The sequence below is a fragment of the Mixophyes fleayi genome, chromosome 4, assembly GCF_038048845.1.
Source record: "Mixophyes fleayi isolate aMixFle1 chromosome 4, aMixFle1.hap1, whole genome shotgun sequence".
Classification (NCBI taxonomy): Eukaryota; Metazoa; Chordata; class Amphibia; order Anura; family Limnodynastidae; genus Mixophyes; species Mixophyes fleayi.
In genome coordinates, this window is record NC_134405.1 from 92,723,725 (window position 1) to 92,748,971 (window position 25,247).

The window sequence follows — 25,247 nt, forward strand, 5'->3', positions numbered from 1 at the left end:
CCATGATGTTGTCTTTTTATTGCGGATTAATTAAATCACTAAAAACTAAATGAATATTAGATGTACTTTTTTTTAAAAAAAGACAAGAATATTTGGTGTAAGCATGTTTTCTAAAAAGCGATAACATTACTTAGTTTATGTACTGAAACACGTGTGTGTGAGATAATAATTATAGACTGCAAGCTCTTCACAACATGACAAAAAAACATTTAGGGCTAGATTTACTAAGCTGCAGGTTTGAAAAAGTGGGGATGTTGCCTATAGCAACCAATCAGATTCTAGCTGTTATTTTGTAGAATGTACAAAACAAATGAAAGCTAGAATCTGATTGGTTGCTATAGGCCACATCCCCACTTTTTCAAACACGCAGCTTAGTAAATCTAGCCCTTAGTTTTGTTGTCACGATTGTAAATTACACATTCATATTCAAAATGAAAAACTTTAATCATTCAGAAACATAAATATTAAATATGTTAAAATTGAAATGACATGAGTTAATATGTTTGACATTGTTTATTATTTACTACAAGACATTGTCCACCATTAGGAGCCATTTAAGAGTCTGAGTAGCACCCTGCAACATCCATCTATATACTTATTGACAGGAATATTATCGTGCATAAGAAAAGTGCTATTTTTCAAAAATAAATTAGAAACAAATATTTTCTTATACAGAGTACTAATGACACAATAATTAACAAATATTTAACTTTAGTCTTCTGTTTATAATTTAAAAGAAAATATTTACTAGATAATTAAGAGCTACAAATTGATTTATTTTGTATACTTTCCTGAAACATAACAGATTTCCTATATAGCTAATCACATGTGACTTCAGTCTTAATGCTGAATGACAGGATGTGAGATAAATTTTGGCTGCCCAACACATTTTAAGAAAGCCAATGTCACCAGTCAGCTGATTCCAGACACACTGGCCAATGGGAGCCTTTTCTACCCAGATGAATCAATTCTGTTCTGATTGTGATAATCTACAAACTTGTAGGTAATATCTGCACATGTGTGAGTCCATTGCTTGCTGTTTATTGTATCGAGATCCAAGATAAAACTAAAATTTTAAGGGATTCCTACCCTCAGACAAAAGTTTTTTTTAAATTTATTAAAACACATTAAATAGTTTTTTAAATGGGATCCTTCCCACACACACACGGTGGTAGGTTAATTCTGAGTAAATTGGTCCTGCTTAAGTCTTATGTGGAACTAGATTTTGAGCCTCACTGCGGTGGTGGGGGCTCTTGTGAATGAATAAGGTTCTTTGATTGTACAGTTCTATGGAATATGTTGAAGCTTTGTAAATGAAGTCTAATAATTATTTGTCCAGGTCTTTAGTGTCATGTAGGTGCAGAGCATTCATTCCTGTAACTCTCTCATATATATAAATGATACGTTATCATGTGTATTAGAAACACGTGTCCTTCCACATGGATGCAGACCACTCTAAACCCCATTATGACATGTATGAAAACGGCAATGCAGTTAAGCCCCCATGTTCACGCCATTCATGTAATTGATTTATCTGTAGAGCTGCTTGCTAGCCTACTCTAAAGCCTCTAACTCAATAATACACCTTTCAGAGGAAAGAAGCATTCGTGAGCTTTTTCTACAGACTATTCACTAGTTGCATTTCCTTCCACTTAGTAATTGTTTTTAGTTTCTTTGATTAGATTTTTTTCTCTGACGTTATCTGCTGGTGACATTATTGTCAGAGAATTAATAAAAAGAGAACTTGCAAATTGAAAAGATAATATTAGATTTATTACAGTAATATTATTATAGCAATATAATACATTTTTATATTTGGTTATTAACTTGTTGATCAGTATCATAAGAGAGGAAGAGATATACATGAGACTGCAGTAGGCTAATATTCTCAGCATACCCGTCTATAAACAGATGACTAGACCGTTTATACAGGTGATACAGTGCTACTTAGAAAATCTGACACCAGCAGCGGCCAAATTAGAATAGCAAAACCAGGTATGCTACCTGTGTAGCAGTTCATAGTAAAGTATACCTTGTAAGAATATGTATATATATATATATATATATATATATATATATATATATATATATATATATATATATAATATACATAATATTCCAAGGGGGAATGTACCCATTTCAATTATCCTGTACTTTGCACAGACCATAAAACGTAAAAATATATTCAATGTATATGAATAGACCACCACAGACTTAGCAAGAATATCAGCACATTTAATAGATTATAAGATACGCTAAAGAGTCATGCCCTATCTTTGATATTTTTTGCTTCGCCTGTGCTGGTCTGTTCATATACATTGAACATATATTGATTTATATATATTTATTTGTGGCAGTAAATAATGACTAAATAAGAAAATTGTAAAAAAAAAACCTTTGTTTCATGCTAATTCACCTTTAAAGCTACAGATCAAGCATGATATACTACAGTGACTGACATGTCATGACTCAGGATGTTTTTTGCAATTAACTGAAATATCCTAAGCTATGCACAGCTAAACTAATCAGAGATCTATCACAAGCTAGCACAGATTCTCCACTTCATCCTTAGTCATAGTGTAACATTCACTTCTATAGCTATCACAAGATAGCACAGATTCTCCACATCGGCCTCAGTCATCATCATCATCATCTATTTATTTATATAGCGCCACTAATTCCGCAGCGCTGTACAAAGAACTCATTAACATCAGTCCCTGCCCCATTGGAACTTACAATCTAAATCTGCTAACATACACACACACAGACTGAGAGAAACTAAGGGCAATTTATTAGCAGCCTATTAACCTACTAGTATGTTTTTGGAGTGTGGGAGGAAACCGGAGCACCCGGAGGAAACCCACGCAAACACAGGAGAACATACAAACTCCACACAGATAAGGCCATGGTCGGGAATCGAACTTAGGACCCCAGTGCTGTGAGGCAGATGTGCTAACCACTAGGCCACTGTGCTGCCAAATTTTTCTATTCACCTCTATATCTATCACAAGATAGCTCATGTTCTCCACTTCACTCTTAGTCATGGTGTATTTATTATTATTATTATTAATTTTTATTTATAGGGCGCCACTAGGTATCCGTAGCGCCGTACAGGGACAAACAAAGTTACAATACAAAGGTGAGACAGCACGATACAGTAAACAAAATGCACAGTAACTCCGTGAGCTCAAAGCACAGCTAGAGGGGTGGGGGAGGGGAGAGGGGAAGGTCCCGCATACAGCGGAGCCCAAGAGGGCACGGAAGGCAGGGAAACCCCCAGAGTGGAGAGGAGGGAGCAAGAGGGAACGGGGAGGAGGAGGGCAAGGTAGCTGGAGAGCAGAGTTAAAAGTGGTGAAGACAGGAGGAGAGATGACCCTGCTCAAAGGAGCGTACAATCTAAGGGGTGGGGTAGACAGACAGAGAGACACGAGGGAGGGAGAGAAGGAGGATAAGGGAAGAGGAGTGAAGGGGAAGAGGCAGAAGATCTGGTAGGGAGTTAAGTGGGAGACTGGAAGGCTTTAAGAAAAAGGTGGGTTTTTAGAGCCCGTTTGAAACTGGACAGATTAGGGCAGGTTCTGATAGAGGGAGGGCGCTTGTTCCAGTGGAGGGGGGCAGCGTGGGCGAAGTCTTGGATACGCGCATGGGAGGAGGTGATCAGGGGAGAAGAGAGGCGACGGTCATTGGCTGATCGGAGAGGGCGGGAAGGAGCATGAATAGAGAGGAGGGTGGAGATGTAGGGTGCAGTGGAGTTGGCGAGGGCCTTGTATGTAAGAGTGAGAAGCTTGAAGAGGATTCTGTAGGGGAAGGGGAGCAGGTGAAGGGATAGGTAGAGGGGGGAGACAGACGAGGAGCGGCGAGAAAGGAAGATAAGCCTAGCGACTGCGTTAAGAACAGATCGAAGGGGAGCGAGATGAGATTGGGGCAGGCCAGTAAGGAGGAGGTTGCAGTAGTCCAAGCGGGAGATGATCAGAGAGTGAATAAGACACTTGGTGGCATCTTGGGAGAGGAAGTGCCAGATGCGAGCGATGTTACGCAGCTGGAAGCGCAGGATTTCGCAAGAGAGAGAATGTGTGGGCCGAAGGAGAGAGAGGAGTCGAGGATGACACCGAGGCAGCAAAGTTGGGGGACAGGGGAGATAGAGGTGTTGTCGACAGTGATAGCGAGGTCAGCAGGGGGCGAGGTATGAGAGGGAGGAAAGACTATGAGTTCTGTTTTGGCGAGGTTGAGTTTGAGGAATCGAGAGGACATCCAGGAGGAGATGGCAGAGAGGCAGGCGGACACCCTAGAGAGGAGGGAGGGAGAGAGATCAGGAGAGGAGAGGTAAAGTTGAGTGTCGTCAGCGTAGAGGTGGTAGTTGAGGCCATAGGAGCTGATGAGTTCACCCAGGGAAGAGGTGTATAGAGAGAAGAATAAGGGTCCCAGGACGGAGCCTTGAGGGACCCCGACTGGAAGGGAGGACGGGGGGAGAGAGAACCAGATGTGGTGACGGAGAAGTATCGGTCAGCAAGGTATGAGGTGAACCAGGACAAGACAGGGCCGGAGAGGCCAAAGGACTGGACGGTGTGGAGGAGGAGGGGGTGGTCGACGATGTCGAAGGCGGCAGACAGATCAAGGAGGATGAGAAGGGAGAAGTGGCCCCTGGCTTTAGCAGAGAGTAGATCGTTGGTGACTTTAGCTAGGGCCGTTTCAGTGGAGTGAGGGGGTGGAAACCAGACTGGAGGGGATTAAGGAGGGAGTGTTCGGAAAGGTAGGAGGAAAGACGGCTGCAGACGAGCCTCTCGAGGATTTTGGAGGCAAAGGGGAGAAGTGAAATGGGGCGATAGTTAGAGAGAGAAGTAGGGTCAAGATTAGGTTTCTTAAGGATGGGGGATACGAGAGCATGTTTGAAGGAGGAGGGGAAGATGCCGGTGGAGAGGGAAAGATTAAAGAGGTGAGCGAGGTGGGAACAGGAGGTGGGGGAAAGGGAGCGAAGAAGGTGGGAGGGGATGGGATCACAATATAGCTCATGTTCTCCACTTCACCCTTAGTCATGGTGTACCATTCACTTCTATATCTATCACAAGATAGCTCATGTTCTCCACTTCACCCTTAGTCATGGTGTACCATTCACTTCTATATCTATCACAAGATAGCTCATGTTCTCCACTTCACCCTTAGTCATGGTGTACCATTCACCTCTATATCTATCACAAGATAGCTCATGTTCTCCACTTCACCCTTAGTCATGGTGTACCATTCACTTCTTTAAAAAAAATCATGTCTCTTGAAAGGACTGCAGTATAGGTGATGCAAACAGAAATGGAGTTAAAAAATGTAATAATAATAATAATAATAATAACAATAATAATAATAATAAAAATAATAACAATACAAATAATAATCTAATATAAATGGACAGAGAGGGTGCATTGTCAGCGATGTTCTTGTCATGCACAAATATTCCCCTCTGCATAAGGACTGGAATTGTTCACTCGCTCAGAGCTGGCGAGTTTTGTACTTTACTTTTAATGAGACAACATAATTCCCAACCACAGTGCACTGCATAAAGTAAATGATTAAGCCGGAAGTTGGATCCCTCCCCAGATCTTTACACACTACTGAGGTAATTAACAAGATAACCCTGGAGTGACAACTTTGCCACCCCAGTGGTCCTAATATAATGAACAGGGCCCACTATACTGCTACAGTAAAAAAAAGAAGACACAATTCTCCAAAAAAACTTTAATTGAATAAATTCTCCAAAACCCTTGTTTACCACTTTATTAAATTATTATTAGGTGACATTTATTTATGTAGCACCAGTATACTCTGCAACACTTTACAATTACAAAAAGGAAAACGTTTAACCTTAACCTATTACTGCCACACAAACACATACACACAACAGTCACTACCGTGTTACTGACTATATTCACTTTCCTTCCTCCCACTGGCAGTCGTATAACTTGGGGTAAGCATATCTCTGTGAAGTTGTAGGCTAATTTGAATTTTTAATTACTGGCCTAGTTTACAAGTCATTCAATGCAGGCTGTGTGTATTAATAAACCTTCCAGCACTGTGACTGCAAATTCACATCAATAATTTATTTAAACAAGTTGTTCTGGAAATTAATAAAAAACACAAACATAAGGGAAAATGTCATACTTAAAATTAGGTGGTTTTATTTTTGGATTTCTAGAAATGTTTTGAGCTTTACACATGTCTAATCTAATTATTTGTCTACATTATTTGGTTTGTTGTGGCCTAAAATAGGGCAACGAGTTCATGGAAATGAATACGCAAATGTGTTATTTATGATGTATAATTTACTAAATACCCAAAACTGCACATACAAAATCAGAAAGGTACATTTAATATTGAAGTTTGAAAAAAACATATGACAAATTTTATAAATAAAAATAATAAACATAATCATGGTTCTACTGTCAGATGAGATCGTAATTAAATCATTATTAACTTGTGACCTATATAAATCCGAACAGGTTGGGTTGTACAGTCCAAGGTGTCCATAGTCTGGATGAATTCTGTGCACCTTCAATTTGCTGTCTTTGATAGACATCATCTTTACCCATAAAACCAGGTGTCTTGACATTGTAGACTTGCAAAGTATACTTTTGCACTATGATGTACTGCATGTCATGTTACAGACAATCCCTATTGTGTTCTCCACTATTTAAATAAATTAATCAAATAATACAACAAAAAAATACACCATTTGTGGAAGTTTGCTTCATAGTTTGTTGCACTTTGGTTACTTTAATCATCTCTGAGTAGCTTGCATCTACATTTATATTAAACTGTATTCCATCAGGCAATAAGATAAATATAACTGATCTACTTTCTGGCTTTTAGGTCCATGTCTTAGTGTTATACATTTGACCTATGTCTGGCTGATTTTTGTCTTTTTTTATTGACAGAGAAAAGGGAATAAGATGAGAACAAGTGACTCATATGCTAAATCCCACTCCCACTTCTGCTTCAAGTGACTCATTCCATACTCTTTAGATCACAACAAATAACCATTCTATAGCTCACTGATGCAGGAAGAGTAAAACTGGAGCCAAGTATTCAGTGCTTTGATAAGACTGTTCCAAATGGCTTTTAATGTAGATGCAGCGCTATCAGGAAACATTTGGGAGACCAGCACAACCCTACGCTATGTGGTGTATACTAGATGTACACAGCCACCAGTAACCTAGCTCCTGAGCGGACAGAAATGGTTTATTTAGTCAACATGTAAGGGGTCAAACTGCTTGGAGATCTATTCATGCATGGATCTTGTGGACCAGTAAAAAGAAGTTTGCATTATTTGATAAATAAATGAAAATAACTGCTTTCACTGAACTTTTATGTTAAACTAGCCTTACTGTGACAGACCATATTATATACTACATTCTGTACCTCTAGAGCCAGACAAAACACTTGAATCTCATAAAGACAAAGGGTCTGATTCATTAAAGATCTTAAATTAAGAAGTTTCTTATTTAAGTCTCCAGGACAAAACCATGTTACAATGCAAGGGGTGCAAATTAGTTTTCTGTTTTGCACATAAGTTAAGTACTGTCTGTTTTTTCATGTACCACACAAATATCAACGTTAAATTTCAGTGTACAAATAAGCTATCAAGTATTTGTGTGCTACATGAAAAAAACAGCCAATATTTAACTTATGTGCAAAACAGAATACTAATTTGCACCCCTTGCATTGTAACATGGTTTTGTCCAGGAGACTGAAATAAGAAGTTTCTCAAGTTAAGATCCTTAATGAATCAGGCCCAAGCACAAGAAATGTTCTTCTGTAGGACACAAATCTATTAAAAGTAGCTCATTATGTCTGCTGTCTTTACTCAAATTGGATCTCCTTGGGGTCGGCACAAGTAAAGGTCATGAGGTCCTCAAGCCTCAAGTCTGCCCTGATCTCTGAATAAGCTGATCTTAAACATATCAAGTTCAACGGCCACTGAGTTTCTTCCCAGGCACAAATTGAATGTAGACCAATAATAAAAAAAATGTTTTTCATATTTTTTTTCTTCCAAAGTGCTTTTTAATGTACTGCACTCTATCTTGTTTCTCCAATCTGAGATGGTTTATTGATCCTGTCACTTTTCTCGCAGTTATGGCTTATTTCCTTGGGCACCCCATATTTCTATTTGTTCTGTGAATGCCCATCACTGTTTAACTCTATGAGACTACAGCAATAATACAATTTTACAAAAATCTATTGATAACATGAATTATTCTATCAGCAGTGTAATATGATGTTGCATAGATTATATGTAGAGCATATTGCATTAGTCACGTTGTTCTAGTCTGTTGCTGATTTTGTAACATCCTCTGTACCTCTAGACCTGTTTTCCTAACCCAGCTTTCTTGAGCCCAGGCCAGTTCACGCTGTACATTACCATCACTCTCAGTCACTGTCCTGTAAATAACTTGATCTGCATTACCATGTTATCTGAGTGTAATATGTTAATGAGTAGATGTCTGGTCTATGTATAATTATGTTTAGTGTAATAATGTATTTTGTAATGTACGATGGATCGTTGCTGTCTGTGTATTGTAGACTACTGTAAATTTCATCTCCTGTGGCGCCTTATAAACAAAAAATAATAATAATGTAAAAATGTATAATCATTGAGTGGTAGCATCATCAGTACACTATAATACACATAGTTCCATCAACATATTCATTGTAAAAATGAACCAACACTATTGCAGTTACAAAGTATACGTGAAATCGCCTTATACTTAGAGCTGTGCTTAGAATATAGCTGGGGCAATATTGTTTTGGGGTAGAAAAAAATAGGTCTATGTTAAGGTATTAATTTTTCCCTTTATGTTTTCTTGTTTTGTTTGTTGGTCTGTAACAAACACATACTTTATTTCAGTAAAAGAAGGGAGGACTGGCTATTGGATAGAGCAGTACAAGTATGAGGATTACACAGTGACTAAGAGAGCGTATTCACTAATATGGTCTCGTTTAGAGTTGGATGTACTATATATATATATATATATATATATATATATATATATATGATTTTTATTGTGTTAGTTAAGCATTTTTGTACTACACATGTGCACCAAAAATGCATACACATACGTCCATATAGAGTGTTTTGTGTATTGTTGACCTGCATCTCCTTACACCTAGAGAAGTGGAAATGGGGAGGGATGGGGAAGCATGGGCCTAGTACAACAAGGAGTACACCTGTCAGGAGGCGTATCTCTTGTGGGTGTAAGAGGGCTGGTGCAAATAAATGTAATGATTATGATGACTGCTAGTCTAGGAGTTTTTAATTGGCCGATTGTGTCCTGACCCCTCCCGCTGTATTTAAGTGTGTCTGCTATATTACATGAAGTCGCAGCTCTCTATTTGCATCACTTAATTAATATTTTTTTGGGGACTGCGGCAAGAAAATAGATTCCCAGTGATCCCATATATTTAACAATAGTTTATTTGGAAACGTTTGTATTTTAAAACACTGTCCAGACACTATTCTCTGTTGTGTTTATGACACTTCCTTATATTATTATATTGTATACAAATAGGGCAATGTGACTTTAGCATTCACTACTAACATTGTCAAGCCACATCTCATTCATCATCATCATCATTTATTTATTTATATATATAGCGCCACTAATTCCGCAGCGCTGTACAGAGAACTCATTCACATCAGTCCCTTGCCCCATTGGAGTGTACAGTCTAAATTCCCTAACATACACACACACTCACACACACTCACACACAGACACAGAGGGAGACAGACAGACAAGGAGACAGAGAGGGAGAGACTAGGGTCAATTTTGATAGCAGCCAATTAACCTACCAGTATGTTTTTGGAGTGTGGGAGGAAACCGGAGCACCCGGAGGAAACCCAAGCAATCACAGGGAGAAAATACAAACTCCACACAGATAAGGCCATGGTCGGGAATCGAACTCATGACCCCAGTGCTGTGAGGCAGAAGTGCTAACCACTAGGCCACTGTGCTGCCCAAGCGCTATTTCTACACTTTCTCTACAATATTTTGGGGTGTAAGTAAAAACGCTTGTTTTGTATGACAAGCACCTTGCACAAATGCTGCAGGTGTTGAAAATATGCAAGCAAATACGCTTTTTACACATGTCTTTCTCTATGTAAGCTAAAAGGGCAAATATGTATACCTCCAAATGAGCCGCATAATGTTACGGCCTGTATCTATGGCATATTCTATTCTCTGGTAAGGGCAAGGTTATTGGCCTTCAAGACAAAACAAAGCAGTACTAAGGAACCTGGCATGTCTTTGTGAAGTATATAGGATTATGAACAATAAATACAAATGAGAATTGTATGTCTCAGTTTCAAGAACACAGTCCAAGGTGACACTACATGTTTTACATTACCTGGGCACACGGTAACCCTATTCCCTTAAGGTCTCACATATTATACTCATAAATGAGCAAATCTTGTTATATCTATTCCCTATTGCTCACGATACCATTCAGTCAGTCAATACATTACTGTCTAACTGCTTTAAATATCCTGTCTGCTTTTTTTCTAGTCCTAATGAGTTGGCATTTGAATCTGTACAAACAGATGGCTAATAATCAGTGGTTAGCAGTCCTAATGGATTTGGCTTTAATTTTTAAACACTAAAGGACCCCTCAGGAATCCCTGGACACTGCAGAGGTTCTTCATGTCCCAGAGTCAATGATGTTAGTTGGTTACTGATTACAAGTCAATGAATCCGGGGTTATATGTCCTGGGCCTAAAAGCACACAGAGGTGTTTCTTGATGCGCAGTTTTCGAATACTAATTCTTCAAGCCTCAATTTTTAATGACTGCAGAACACTCACAAATTTCCTTAAACACTCTTAGTTATACAGGCGGGGCCTGAGTCATTAAGACACGCAAACTGAGCCCATTGTGCATTTGTTTTAAACTGCACGTAAATTGGCTCTACATACTCCCAAAGTCAACAAGGAGCGTATTTAAATATACGTGTGGTGTAGACTACAGGTGCAGTTTTACTCTGCTCTGCTAGACCAGACACTGCAGGGTACGTACAATACCAATGTGGAATGGAGAATATCAACAGAAACACAAACACACACAAAAAATATATATTAAGCAATTAGTGTTACCTGTCAATAATATAGTAATTTATAATTATACATGGAAATTAAAAAAAAAATAGTTTTATATTGTTTTTTTTCCCCTTTGGAAAAAACATTTATTAGGCTGCCCTTATTGTCTACAGTACATAACAGACATTATCACAGTTGCTACTAATTGCAAACACATGTTATAGCATGAATACAATACTGACATCACTAGACCTCAGGACTAGCCCTGTAACTGTAGCAAGAGATAAGGCAGAAAAACAAGTACTTTGGGATGCCCATAGCTTGATTCGGACGTGGCAGTGTGTGCTTGAGCTTGGCATGCTCTTACTGTAAATTGACTATGGCTAATCGCCCCCCCCCCACCTGTTCCCTCCACCAAAATCATAGACTGTAGTAAGTGTCCTATGCGTAAGCAGACAGGGCGGATAGGTCTGTGCTTTCTGGCATATGGTGCGGTTCTGGGCATGCACAGAGTGATATTGCGTATGATATGCACAAAATCGGCAGATACGTGCCTTAATGACTCAGGACCGTGGTATTCAGTTTGATGTCTTTCAAATAGTATAAATACTGCACTGATTAAATTAATTTATTGAAACAATTTCTCGGTTACAAATTGATACATCAGCATTATATTGACACATTTATATATTTGGTTTGCATGGCAATTCACATACATGTACACCATTTGATAAACTCTTTGCAGACTAGAACAGATGACATGTTACATTACAAGTTCTAAGTTTTGACCACAAGGTGAGATTATCCGAATTTACTCTTTAGATATTTTTATTGTATGTCTGCATATCAAGCAATATAGTAGCTACCATATAAATCCATCTATGCCATAACAGAAGAGCAGCGGCATAGCTAGCACCATGAGAGCCCATGCAACTAGTAGGGGCCCTACAGTCATGGGGGCCAACACGCTGGTATTTAGTGCATGTGTATGATGGAGGGTTGCACAGTGGTGGAACTGAAAGTGCATGCAGGATTCCACAGAAGAGCAGATCCTTATTTTTGCACATGGAAATGCGTAAAGCTTTTATGCAGAATAAACAATGTTAAATGTTTTACTGAATATTTACCAAAAAATACAAAACCAGACACTTAGCATAAGTAAAGTATGCTTTCAATTTAAAGTGCACCAATTTATTACAATTTATTACCTATAGCCATACAAGGGACATTACTAAACTACTTTAGAACATTTTCTGTTTTCCTTGTCTATTTGGAATTTTTTTGTTAATACTTTGGTTGTATTTGCAAAATACAAATTCCCATAAGTCACAGGGAATGCCACAACTTATTTACAGGACACTATTTTACCAGACCCTTCTGGCACTTAAAGGTTTAATTGAGCTGAATCCCAGGCATTAAGATGAAATCATTTTTTTCCACACTGCTTAATCCCTTATATACTAATTAGATTTCCGTCAGTTTCATTGCACTTTGTGTGTTGTAGTCTTAATGCCACGTGCCAGAGAATCTGCAAGGATCATTGAGGCAGCCTCTGCCAATGGCAAGCAGCCAGTGAAAGGGCGAGCAATTGGCTGTGCCAACTCCTTAAGCCTTTCTGAAAGGTAAGCAATCCAAAAAACACGCTATGTTATGGAATTAAATCAGTGGATTTAAGTTTTCAGGGCAGGGCTCTAGTGAACTCATATTCTATTTTTGTTTAATTTGCTAATATAATCCTTTCGGTAAAACCTACAGAGACAGGCTTACAGTGAGCTAGAAAAATGTGCTTACGTTTATTAAAAAGGTTCACATATCATTGGAAAGCTAACATCTAGATATATCTGTATAGGCTTTTACCATGGAAAATAGTGGTGCAAGTGCTTATTTTACCCCTAATAACAAATAACACCAGGCTCTGCCCTTCATTTTCATAGAATAGGACAGTGATGGGCAACAGTTGGTCCTAGGGCCACATGTGTAATACCCTGCAAATCACAGGTATATTACTGTATGCAATCATTCATAAAACTACAGTTCCCCAGAGTGCCTCTAGGGAAGTTAAATGCAAATTGCGTCTGCTATTTCGGAATGGGCAAACTGCACTGAATGAAGTAGAAGGTTCCAGGAGATTCTTGGGGAAAAAGGAAAGGAGCCAAAAATGGACTGGCTAGTGTGAGAAGTGGTATGTGACTGCTGGCTGAGCTAATTCAGGATCTTACCACAAAGAGAAACTGAATGCTATGACTGAATTGTTGTCCTGAAGGATGTTTGAAGCCAGCCCAGAAAGAAGCACCTTTGCATTACAGGAAAAGACAGCCAAGATTCCTAAAATATTATTTATTTTGTGACATGTTGTATAACAATGAATGTTAATGGTACTGTGTTATTACTTCCTTACACTACTGCTACTTATCTGCTGCTGTGTAAAACCTTATGCAACAAGCAAAGAGTATAAACCCACGAGTTTATGCAGTTTTAGCCCTGTTATCCTTGTTTCATTCCAACACTACTAGGGGGACCTTCGATTCTCTACCATACCACCAGGCCTGTAGAATCCTTCCTTACATTACTTCTGGGGTGCCAATCAACCGCTCAGTTACACATACAGCCCTCCGAGCTTTCACCTACAGCCCCCAGCCTCTTTCTACTTTACTGTCAGATTTGTTTGCTATAGCTTGTAACACTTGTTTAAATGCCTGTTTATAGGTTATTACAGATGGGTGTCTCTTTCTTTGATTAACTGTTTTGCTTAAGTTATTATTGAGATTAAGGGCAATGTGCAGTCATTTTGAAGGTTAAATGGACACCCACGTGGCCCCTGAAGTGTATCAAGTTACCATTTTATGGTAAAGGATCTGAAATGTGTAAATACACAATATTCAAATGAATGAGGGGAAACAGCTCAGAAGGTTTAGAGCAATGAGGGGTAAATAATGACATAAAACTATTAGTATAACTTACCATTATGGTGGAGCCTGGCAGGAGCTATTTCCTTAAATTGATACATTAAACATTTGATTACTTCAAGAGACAGTGCTAGTTAAGATCCATAGCTCTAAATTTACATACATCTGGTGTGAATTTTAATGAAATCATAACTAATAGCTGTATGACTGTTTCCATAATTCATATTTTTTACCTTCTAAAAGTCTTAATGGGAAGACAATATCATCTTATTTGATGAAGGCATGTGGTTAGTGTAGCTGATGCTGGCATCACATCCCAATCACAAAGGGAGCTTAATATCTAGCTCAACAAGGCTCTGACAAGAGATGTATGAGCTCCAAGAGAGCTGAACACCTGTTGAACTCTCACAGCCCATTTGTCACCCACATTATACCAACATGGGTCTATTTACAATGAACAGTAGTAAGTAACGTTGGGCCCCTAAGTGTCTTGGTATCATGGGGCAATTCAAATATTTCATTTATACTTATATTTGTATTAGAAAAATATAGTGTTAGTATCCTGGTAGTCACTAAAAACTATATCATATCAGAAATATGTACCCACAGAACTTATGTGGTCAAGAGAGTTTTCTTTACCAGCATTTAGATCTGTACTTTTTAGAGTCTCAGTTATGACATAAACATTGTTGCAAAAAGGATACTTGCTTCATCTAGGTGGGTTCCGACAGTGCATACCTCTCGTAATATATTTATACATATATACATATATACACATATACACATATATATATATATTATGATAGATTGTTCTGTGTGTATACATATCTGCATAAACAAATAAAGGAAAATAGAGAACACATAAAAAGAGATTAATCAAATGCTTAGTTCCTTACATTCTTAAATTGCGAAAAATAATGTCAATTATGACTTTGTTTGTAGTCGAAGAACAATAGAAATAATACAATTTATAGCAAATGTAGGACTACAGTTTATATAAAATCTGCTGTCAGTTATGATAATCTGGGGTGACAATTTGCAAAACAAAGAAAATACTATTAGATAACTTTGCTTCTAAACATAACAACCTTGTCTTTCCACATTTCTCTTAAATCACCCAAGTGTAATTAGACGGTCCCAGTTGTGTGCTGGGATTATAAATAATTATGGTACACAAACATGTTAGCCAAAACGAGCCATCATTTTTTTTTTTCACCTGTCATATGTGCAGCCATCCACATCTGTAGCATTAATCACGTTTACAAGTTTGAGTGCATTCCTCACCTAGCCTCCCACGTCACCACCATCTGAGAACTAGATGGAGAGGATGTGATGTTTTCTTGAGCACTACAATCATTTCTCCCTTGCTGTTGGGTGATTTAATTAAGTAAAGCATCATCACTAACACACAGGAACATGAAGCTTGTGCATTGTCTTAATCTATTTTTGAGACGGTTTTTGCTGGAGTCCAACTATTAATAATTGTTCTGAAGAAATAACAGATGTTAATTCTTTGGATTAGAATTAAATTAGGATAATAGTGTGCTGGAACAATTGCCATAGTAATACCAAACAAATAAGAAGGCTTAGTTTAGTTAAAAAGCATAAGCTTTGGCAAATCTAACTCCTGTCATATCTGATTGTTGTGTGTAGGTCAAGTAGTATATGCTAATTTCTGCCTGACCAAAGTATTGCTAACCCTTTATAAACTGTGAGTTGTTCTCAGACCAGAAATAAAAAGGTATTTTCAAGCCAATGTTCTAGTGGTTAGCATTACTGCCCTGCAGCATGGGACTCTGGGTAGGGTTCCCACTACCGCCTGTGTAGAGTTTCTATATCCTCATCATCAGCTATTAATATAACGCTACTAATTCCGCAGCGCTGTTCAGAGAACTCACATCAGTCCCTGCCCCATTGGAGCTTACTGTCTAAATTCCCTAACATATAGACACTCAAACAGAGAGAAGACTAGGGTCAATTTTGATAGCAGTCAATTAATCTACTAGAATATTTTGGAGTGTGGGAGGAAACCGGAGCACCCAGAGGAAAACCCACACAAACACGGGGAGAACATACAAACTCTATACAGATAAGGTCATGGTCAGGAATCAAGCTCATGACCTTGGTGCTGTCAGGCAGAAGTGCTAACCACTAAGCCACCGTGCTGACCTCACTGTGTTTGACTGGGCTACATTAAAGTGCTCCAGTTTCCTTTTCCAGCAGGTAAACTGGCTCTGACTAAATTGGCCCTGTGTTGGGTTGTGTGCTTGTGGTAGGAAAATCAGATTGTAAGCTCCACTGAGGCAGTAACTGCTGTGCTCAAACAACAGGAAACAAAATTATCAGATTTTTACAGTATCATCATCATTTATTTATATAGCGCCACTAATTCTGCAGTGCTGTACAGAGAACCCATTCACATCAGTCCCTGCCCCCACTGGAGCTTACAGTCTAAATTCCCTAATAAAGACACACATTCACACACAGAGACTAGTGTCAATTTTGATAGCTGCAAATTAACCTACCTGTATGTTTTTGGAGTGTGGGAGGAAACTGGAGCACCTGGAGGAATCCCACGCAAACACAGGGAGAACATACAAACTCCACACAGATAAGGCCATAGTCGGGAATTGAACTCATGACCCCAGTGCTGTGAGGCAGAGGTGCTAACCACTAGTCCACTGTGCTGCACAGCATAACTGCTGAATAGATTGGCGCTATATAAATAAGGTGCTTTCTCTATATTAAATTAAGGAGCACTTTAGTGTAGAGAAATGTGCAGCTTAGGTTAGACATTCAGTATATATTTAGGAAGCAAAAAACATATTGTATGCCAGTAAGACATAGAGCAGCATTTATATGAATGTGATACCTTAAACTATTCTAATATTTCTAGAACTATTTACTTAACTCTGTTCTTAGGTATTAATTAGATGAAAACAGCTGAAAATAAACTGAAACCTTTTGACATAAATAATGATCAGTTTAAATGAAAAAAATACTGTCTATCTGTTACATAATGTATAACTGGACAGCAGTCCCTACACCTCCATTCATCAGTTAAATGATTATCAGAAATGTGGATGGCCAAACATCTGGCTGTGAACACAATTAACATCTGACAAATGACTCTCCCACTACCTTTTGTCTAGCACTTTACATGGTATTATTATTCTAACTTAGTGTGACTTAGCCCTTAATATCTGAAGGTGGTTTGCACCAACTGAATTTTTTTTTTAGGGCAAACCTTATTTTCATAGGACATTGTTTTTACAGTGCTTCATAAAATATTAGTACTTTTTAAATATAGATTAATATAAAAAAAAATTCCTTAGTTATACCAGAACTTTGCCTCTGTGTTAATGTTTATCTTTAGTGTAGTGATGCTGTGCCAAAACATAGCTAACTTACACAATTTACCAACTTGTTGTGTTTACAGGTCATTATGAGAACAATAAGGATAGCACTTCTGCCTCACAGCGCTGGGGTTATGAGTTCAATTCCCGACCATGGGCTTATCTGTGCGGAGTTTGTATGTTCTCCCCGTGTTTGTGTGGGTTTCCACTGGGTGCTCCGGTTTCCTCCCACACTCCAAAAACATACTAGTAGGTTAATTGGATGCTATCAAAAAATTTACCCTAGTCTCTCTCAGTCTGTGTGTGTATGTTAGGGAATTTAGACTGTAAGCTCCAATGGGGCAGGGACAGATGTGAGTGAGTTCTCTGTATAGCGCTGTGGAATCAGTGGCGCTATATAAATATCTGGTGATGATGATGATGATGATGATGACGACGGTGTGTGCAATAACATCTAGAAACTGAAATGATCAGTTCATCTCTCCATTACTGGGCTCTTTGGGTGTCACTAACAGCTGGCAAGCAACATTGTCATTATTAAATGATGTTTATAAACATCAAGCAGTGAGCAGGGGATAACAGAAAGCCTCTTGGTCTCCCTGTGTTCAGAGATTACATAGCAAGTCAGGTCAGCAAGTGTGGGGCAGACAGGATGATAGATTGCCAGCCACATCAGGAGTTTGGTTTTGCTGATGAAGTTAAGTCAGGAGGGGGAATTCAACTCCTAGCAATGTCCCGTTGGAGCCTCGTGTGACGAGGCTCTCTGGGGTATTAGGGCAGGAAAACATTGCTGGTTAAAAAAAAAATCAGCACAGTTTTACTTGCCAGAATACCCGGAAGTGTGCGCAGGTGCACATCACGTGAAGTTTTCATGTTGTATTCCCACCCAAATGACTGCCCCATAGCTGTGAAGTAGATTCCTTATTGCCCCCCCATGTACTAAAAGTCCTTGGATAGAAAAGTATCACGTTTACCGAATACCATATCCACTTTGGATGCCACCTACAATTAATGCCATCTGTAGTAGGCGCATCTCCATTACTCAAATTGCAGAGATCACATCCTGGCTGGCTAATCAAGCATTGAAAGGTAATGTATTATTAAACCATTATTAATACAGGGATCATTAACATAATAAATGTTATATTTATGGTTATCCTTATGCTATAATGAATTATAGGTACAGTTATTTTATGGTGCAAACTTGACTTATTTATCTGAATTTCATCCACAAAATATAAATTTGTACTTTTGACAAATTAATGTAAATTTTTCAGCCATTAAAGGTTTCCACTTTTGTGGATTAGTTTAGGGGTTATACAAGCAAAATAGAACTGGGTAGCTGGGGTAGGTAATGTGGCAGAGGGGACCGGGTGTAAGTAATGGACTTTCTATGGCCAGCCCCCCAAAGGTGGCAGAAACTTCAGGATAGGCAAGTGGCATATACACACTGCTAGATAATACCAGCCACTAAAAAAATAGCTATGTGCATAAATATATGATGAACATGCATTAATTAGTGAGTTCACTGCATATTTTCATATTGCTTCCTTGGCAAACTAAAACACTATTGCCACCCTATGGACAAACTACCATAAAAATAAAGAACATTCTCAAAGCTTATATACCTTCATGTAATATAAACAACACAAGTACCAAGGTAGAAGTAAAATAGCGTTTACAGTCAAAACAACATAACTTTAGCACAGTAATACAAAATGTTTATTTTGTGCACTAAACAATAAATCAGTCTTTAAAAGAGTTGAACTATCCCTTGAAGACAAAAGCCAATAAATGTATTTCCCAGCAGTCTTGTCAAGAGATTCCTCATCAACAGAAAGCAGCGAGACATTTTATTCTAAAGAGGGCAAAGTGATTGGATATGAATAGATCACGTGACAAATTGCAGCCATCTTTGACTCTAAATGCCCTGCTGTGTTCAGGCCTCCGAGCCAGATCTCTGTAAAACACAGCAATCAGCTTTTACCAGTCAGGTAAAAAAAGGACCTTAATATGTGCAAACATTGCAGAAAGTTTGATATTCATAAATATTTTTTTTAAAGATGATGAGTGTAATTTGAGTTTTCGTCATTGCAATCATGTTACGGTTGTTAAATTGAAGAATATATTTAATGTGACACATAAAACCAAAAAATAGCTCTTTAGTTAACTTGGCAAAAGTGTGTACTATACACTGCATTCAAGCAGATAATAAATTATATCCATTCCCATAACCACAGTAATCTAATATCACTCATCGAAAGAGGTTATTTCAACTCAACAACAGTGATCGGATTGCTGGGGTGAAGCTCCTTATATTGCAAGTAGCTACGATTCCATAACATAAACATGAATATATTCATTGTCATTGTACCTTGAGAAAGCAGTGCGTGTGACAGGCTATTCTGTTTACAGTAAATTGTTCATGGTGTTAGGCATTTCAGAAGGCTATTGTTATACCCCTGAGCCCTATGATACATAGGTGTGTGCTCCACAATCCATTAAGTACATTATAAATCCAGTAAATGTTCTTTAGTGGGAAACAAAGTTGCAAATACCAAAGTTAGAAATGATATCATCTTAGAGAAAACCAGTCCGTCTTTCATGCCAAAAGGTTTTCCGTGGGTCAGCCAGAATCCAAATGTCAAAACTAGACTATGGACAGCATCTGAAATCCATAATTCACAGACACAGAACTACACGTGCATCAAGATCCAGTTCCGTTAAAGGGAAAATATATTTTAGAAGGGTTTAGGTTTCTTTTATGAATTTTTAGTAAAACACATGAGATAAACAACCTGTGCCTCTCCTGTTGTGGAGGAAATACAAGAAGACTGGTTGCCTGAGTGTAGGTTACATTAAAGAAAATCCGAGGGCAGGAGCAGGATTTTATAAAGCACTGGTTATCCAGCTATTAATAATACACCTTGAGTACAAGCCTAATTGCAGTATTAAGCTACTAGCACTCCTGCCAATCTTAAGAAAAATCCCTCTGTGTCATAAATACCTTAGGCATTATTTAACCACTTATTAACCAGAGGGTCTCCTCATATCCGAGCCAATGTTTTACATTTGGTGTGCATCCGTTTTGTTGGAAACAAGTTGGGGGTTCTTTTTGTTTACCAAAGAAAATTTTCATTTGGGAGAGAGGGATTTCTTTTCATTAGCAAACTGGTATAAATATTTTTTTGTAGTTCATTATATAGGTCAATGTAAGGGAAAATACTTTTTCAAGGTTCTGCTTTTTGCAATTTATATATAGTTAGTGCAAGACCAAATATATGTCGTTTTTGGTTTTTACTTTGAAGAAATGATAGAGCCATAATTAAAGCTGTATATTTGTATTTATTTGGTTACTTTCACTTTTCCACCTTTTAATTAGATTTTTTAAAGTATTATTACTACTAATAATAATAATAGTAATATTATTATTATTTTTAACTTGGGGAGGACCTGGTTTATTTTATGGGGCTCCCCTTTGCCAGAACTAAAGGGTTCCGAATAACCTGGGTCTACTCTAGCTCAGTTCAGGGTGTCAGGAACTGAATGAAACACTCTCTCTGAATATCCCAACTGTCGATGACAGCCAGGGCTAGCAGTATCTGCACATATTCCCTCTTCCGTTTTAAAATTACAGTACGGGTATAACCAGACACTTTAATATGGTTTGTTGCTTGGTGATCTCATGAGATCATTCAGAGCCAATGTGCTGAAAACTGGCACTTTAATGATGTCACAGGATCCTTCGTAGAAGCACAGAAAGCACACTCCTAACATGTTGTCACTAATATTCATGAATATTTATATCTGCCAGTAAGATGACTAACTTCATACTGGCGTGTATGTGTATTTGACAAATACTCTTTAATTAGGAAAGGTGGGTCAATGTAAAAGACATTGTAGAGTGGGAACTATCACAGGGCAAGCACAATATTTTCAACCCTTACTTTTTGACCAAAATGGTAATGCATAGCATATGAGAAACACAAAAGTATTTAAATGACAAATGCATACAATATTTGTTGCGGTATACATGAATCCTCTTAACCTTACATAGTCATCAAACTAAACTGTGCTATACATATATCGTTTGGCTGAAAACCTGGTGGTGGTAAGTGGTACTGCATCTTTTTCCTTGATTGAGTTTGCATCTTTTGGTCCATATCTTTTAGCTTAGGTGGATGAGGAGTGTGGATTCTAGCCACCTGTTAGCCCCTATTAATGCACAAGTGTAACATCTTGTGGCCTTGGATTGCATGTCCTCAGACAAGTTTCATACTATATAGGATAAAGGGATATCTTGCAGTGTATTTGAAGCCCTTCACACTTATTATTGTAATGATGTGTTCCGATATCTGTTTTTCCACTTCGAAAAACATAATGTTACCAGTCTTCAAACATTTATAAAAGCTGCTTGGATTGTTTATATTATCATTTGAAAATTCTAAATAAAGTTTATAAGTACTACCTACCACTACCTAGAAAGAGAGAATAAGGAAGTCTGTAATTTCTATTCAGCATAACTTGATGTCTATTTATCTGTTCAGCCTGTCATCAACATACTGTATATTATAGGAAATGCAATGAAATAGTGATTTGTACCCAGCGGTGCTTCATGCCTGCAAATATTGTAAATTAAGCATCATAAACCTGAGTGAGTGAAAGCAGAACAGATAACTTTGTTTTTTTTTTCTGCTTAGGGATGCATTGGATTTACGGTCTCATAAAAAGGAGCCAAGTCTTGTCCTGTGAGGCAAACAAAAGAAAATCAATTTCTTAATTTTTATTAGGGGATATGGGCAGGGTGCCAGCCACAGCTTATTCTGTGACTTCTTTTCACTCTAAAACTAAAGGGGTATATTATGTGAATATTGGACAGTAATGCTCTTGTAGTACTTCTCCTGGAGAGGTTTAAGTGCATATTAGGGTATCCTACTAATGCCTATGGGCCTGATGTAGAGTTGGACGCAAGTCCAACTGATCAGCGCAACTAGCACTGTTACCCAAGGATCCGTCTCGGTTTGCACTCTGACTGAGACGGACCTCCCCATTGCACCTCTCTACACTTAGAGTGATGGAATGGGGAGGTTAGTGGGTGAGCCTAGCAATGTAAAGGAGTGTTCACGCACTTTACATACTATGCTGAGCTGAAAGCAGCCGCAGATATGTCTCTAGGAGAGGTATCTTTTGCTGGTGCTTTCTACTAGTTAACAGACCTTGCTGTAATAAAAAGTAGTAAAAAAATAAATACATTTTGAAAAAAAGGTGTGCACCCCCTTCCAAACAACATAACCAACCCTTGTGCTTTTTGGGGGGGCAGAAGCACGATTTTATTTTTTTTAACATGAATTTATTTATTCATCTATCTGTGCTTTACAGGGCCGCTCTGACTCACACACTTAAGTGTATCATGCACACCAGCCAATAAGGCGGGTAAAGAGGTGTATTAGTGCAATTTGCATAGTATTCTGAGTCTGTGCTACTTGGAATACTGTGCACATCACAAGATGCAAGTTACACTTACGATTTCAGTGTAAATTGCACCCAACTCTACATCAGGCCCTATGTGTGTAATATGGTCTCATGGAAGCATATGGTGCTTCCAGCAAAAAGTTACTGTATTCACTGCAGTAAGGAAACAGCAGTTGTCATAATTCTGAGATGTAATAATGAATTGCAGTTGGAATAAAATGTGGGTGTTTTAAAAAAGATAAGGAAAAGAAAGACAAGATTCCCAAGATTAACCAGCTGTGTGTTCACATACCCCATAGATACCCCATAGTAAACCTATATGCAGTTATATCAATATGCTTGTCTTTACTAACAAAAAGCTTTACTGCTCATACATAAGAACTGAAGTGATCTCAAATACATATATTCTAAATACTTTAGATATGACAAATTATTTTCTGAATTTCAGATCTCGGCCAGGATAAAAGGTTAATTAATCCTGAAATTTTTCTCACACCTCCTCATATCATCTTTATATTGTTCCGGTATGACTGCACATTGACTGAGAGCATGCTCATTAGTTGGCTATGACTGTTTTACTGGGAGGACATTCAGACAAGGAAGCTGTGGGTTAAGGTGGGAAGAAGTAGAAAAGCTCCACCCCCATAAAAGCTGTTTGAAAATGGAACCAGCTACAGAGGCAGCAATCAAGGTTTGCACCAGGACCAGTATACTAGCTATTCTTTCTATTTTGTTATTTGTAAACGTGTTACTTGCTATTGCATTTTAAGAGATTTGTTTATTTGTGCTTTCAAGAAATATATTCATTGCTTCCATTTGTTGTTTATTCAACATCTTCATAATTTGGCTTTTAATGATGCTCAGATGTCTTTCTAAACTTGCTGATCCCCCTCTCTAAATGTATACATATCTTTAATGAGTGTAGGCATAAGAGACAGGTCCTTCTGTACACACAGAGCCCTTGTTTTGTCAAGGATTACAAAGTGAACGCAATTTGCGTTTTTTGTAAACTGGGGGGAAATTACACACAGGTACAACCGTATTCAAGTTTAAGTTGATATGAAAAAATGTTTCTAGTTGAATATGGGTCTAAGTACACTCTGCCTATATGGCACTTGCCATATGCAGACCGACACAACACACTTCAGGGTACGCACAATGCATATGTATATATAAAGTCCCATCAGAATGCATGGTTAAAAAATAAATACATTATCACTTGTTAATAAGTCATTAATAAAAAAATACTTTTTTAACACAATACATTTAATACATATACCATGATGTTATTAATGCCTAATGTACATAAAATGCATCTTTACAGTTGCTGTTAATTGCAACACATGTTTTGGTATGCATATGTGACTGTCATCACTATCAATAGGCATGTACACCTGCCCTGTAGCTGGTGCAAGTGATATAGCTACAAATAATGTACCTCAGAAATGCCCAGAGCTTAAATCGAACAGATGTGTGTGGGCTCGACCTTGCCACACCCTTACTGATCATTGACAACGTGCACACGCCCTTTCCCTCCCCTGTTCCTTCCTTCAAACCGAAGGCTGTTGGAAGTGCCCTTTGCGTTCGAAGATGATTTGCATGCACTTACATTCATTGGCATAGTCTGTTTCTGGCCATGCGTAGAACCATTCTTTACGCCAAATATGGCACGTATTGGGATTTACGTTCCGTAATGTTTTCAGGCCCAGTATGTGTAACAGTATAACTATATACTGTATTGACCAAATGATTGAATATAACCCCGACTTACAAACTACATGTGTATTTAATAGTTGTGATGGTGTGTACTTTAAACAATGCAACCTCGCTTACACTGAACAGTACAGTGAAATTTAATGATGCAGGTGCTGGGCAGTGGCCCAGTTAAGTCTTGAGCAATGCTTAATCTCCTGACTCACTCATCCCTGGCATAGACATATCATAAAAATGATATAAGCATTTCATTCCAAGCCGCGCTGTGGAAGGAGCGGGAAAAAAAGCAGCATCCAATTGATTTTCAGCATGTCTGCTCTTTACCGTTCAGTACAAATACAACAGCAAATCAATAGGAATAACACCACCTTAGACATCTAATCTCTGCTGTTCGTTAGATGAATTTTTATAAACTCTTCTCATTGCTACTGTTCCGTCAGTGGAGGCCTATCACAAGGAGAGGAGGCTTCGTTCGAGAAGATAAAGGATCAGAATCATGGGAAGGTTAATTAACACTACTCAAGTTCTTAATTCACTCATTTTCTGCTGTGCAAGTCTGAAACTAATTGCGGGTTTGACTAATAGTATATATACTTTTTTCCCCCCACTTAAAACAAGTGTTCTGTATTCCATGAATACTATTTTACTTTCAGAATGAACTTCACCATAGTAACCAGACAACTTGATCATAAAATATTCTGATGCCATTTCTGGAGCAATGTTAACCTCGGGT

At 38.1% G+C, this 25,247-nt stretch overlaps 1 protein-coding gene across 5 annotated transcripts in view; it reads right to left on the reverse strand.

Annotated features, from left to right (window-relative positions):
- NTRK3 (neurotrophic receptor tyrosine kinase 3) overlaps positions 1-25,247 on the reverse strand; it is a 479,767-nt gene that overhangs the window by 138,825 nt on the left and 315,695 nt on the right. The window lies entirely within an intron of this gene.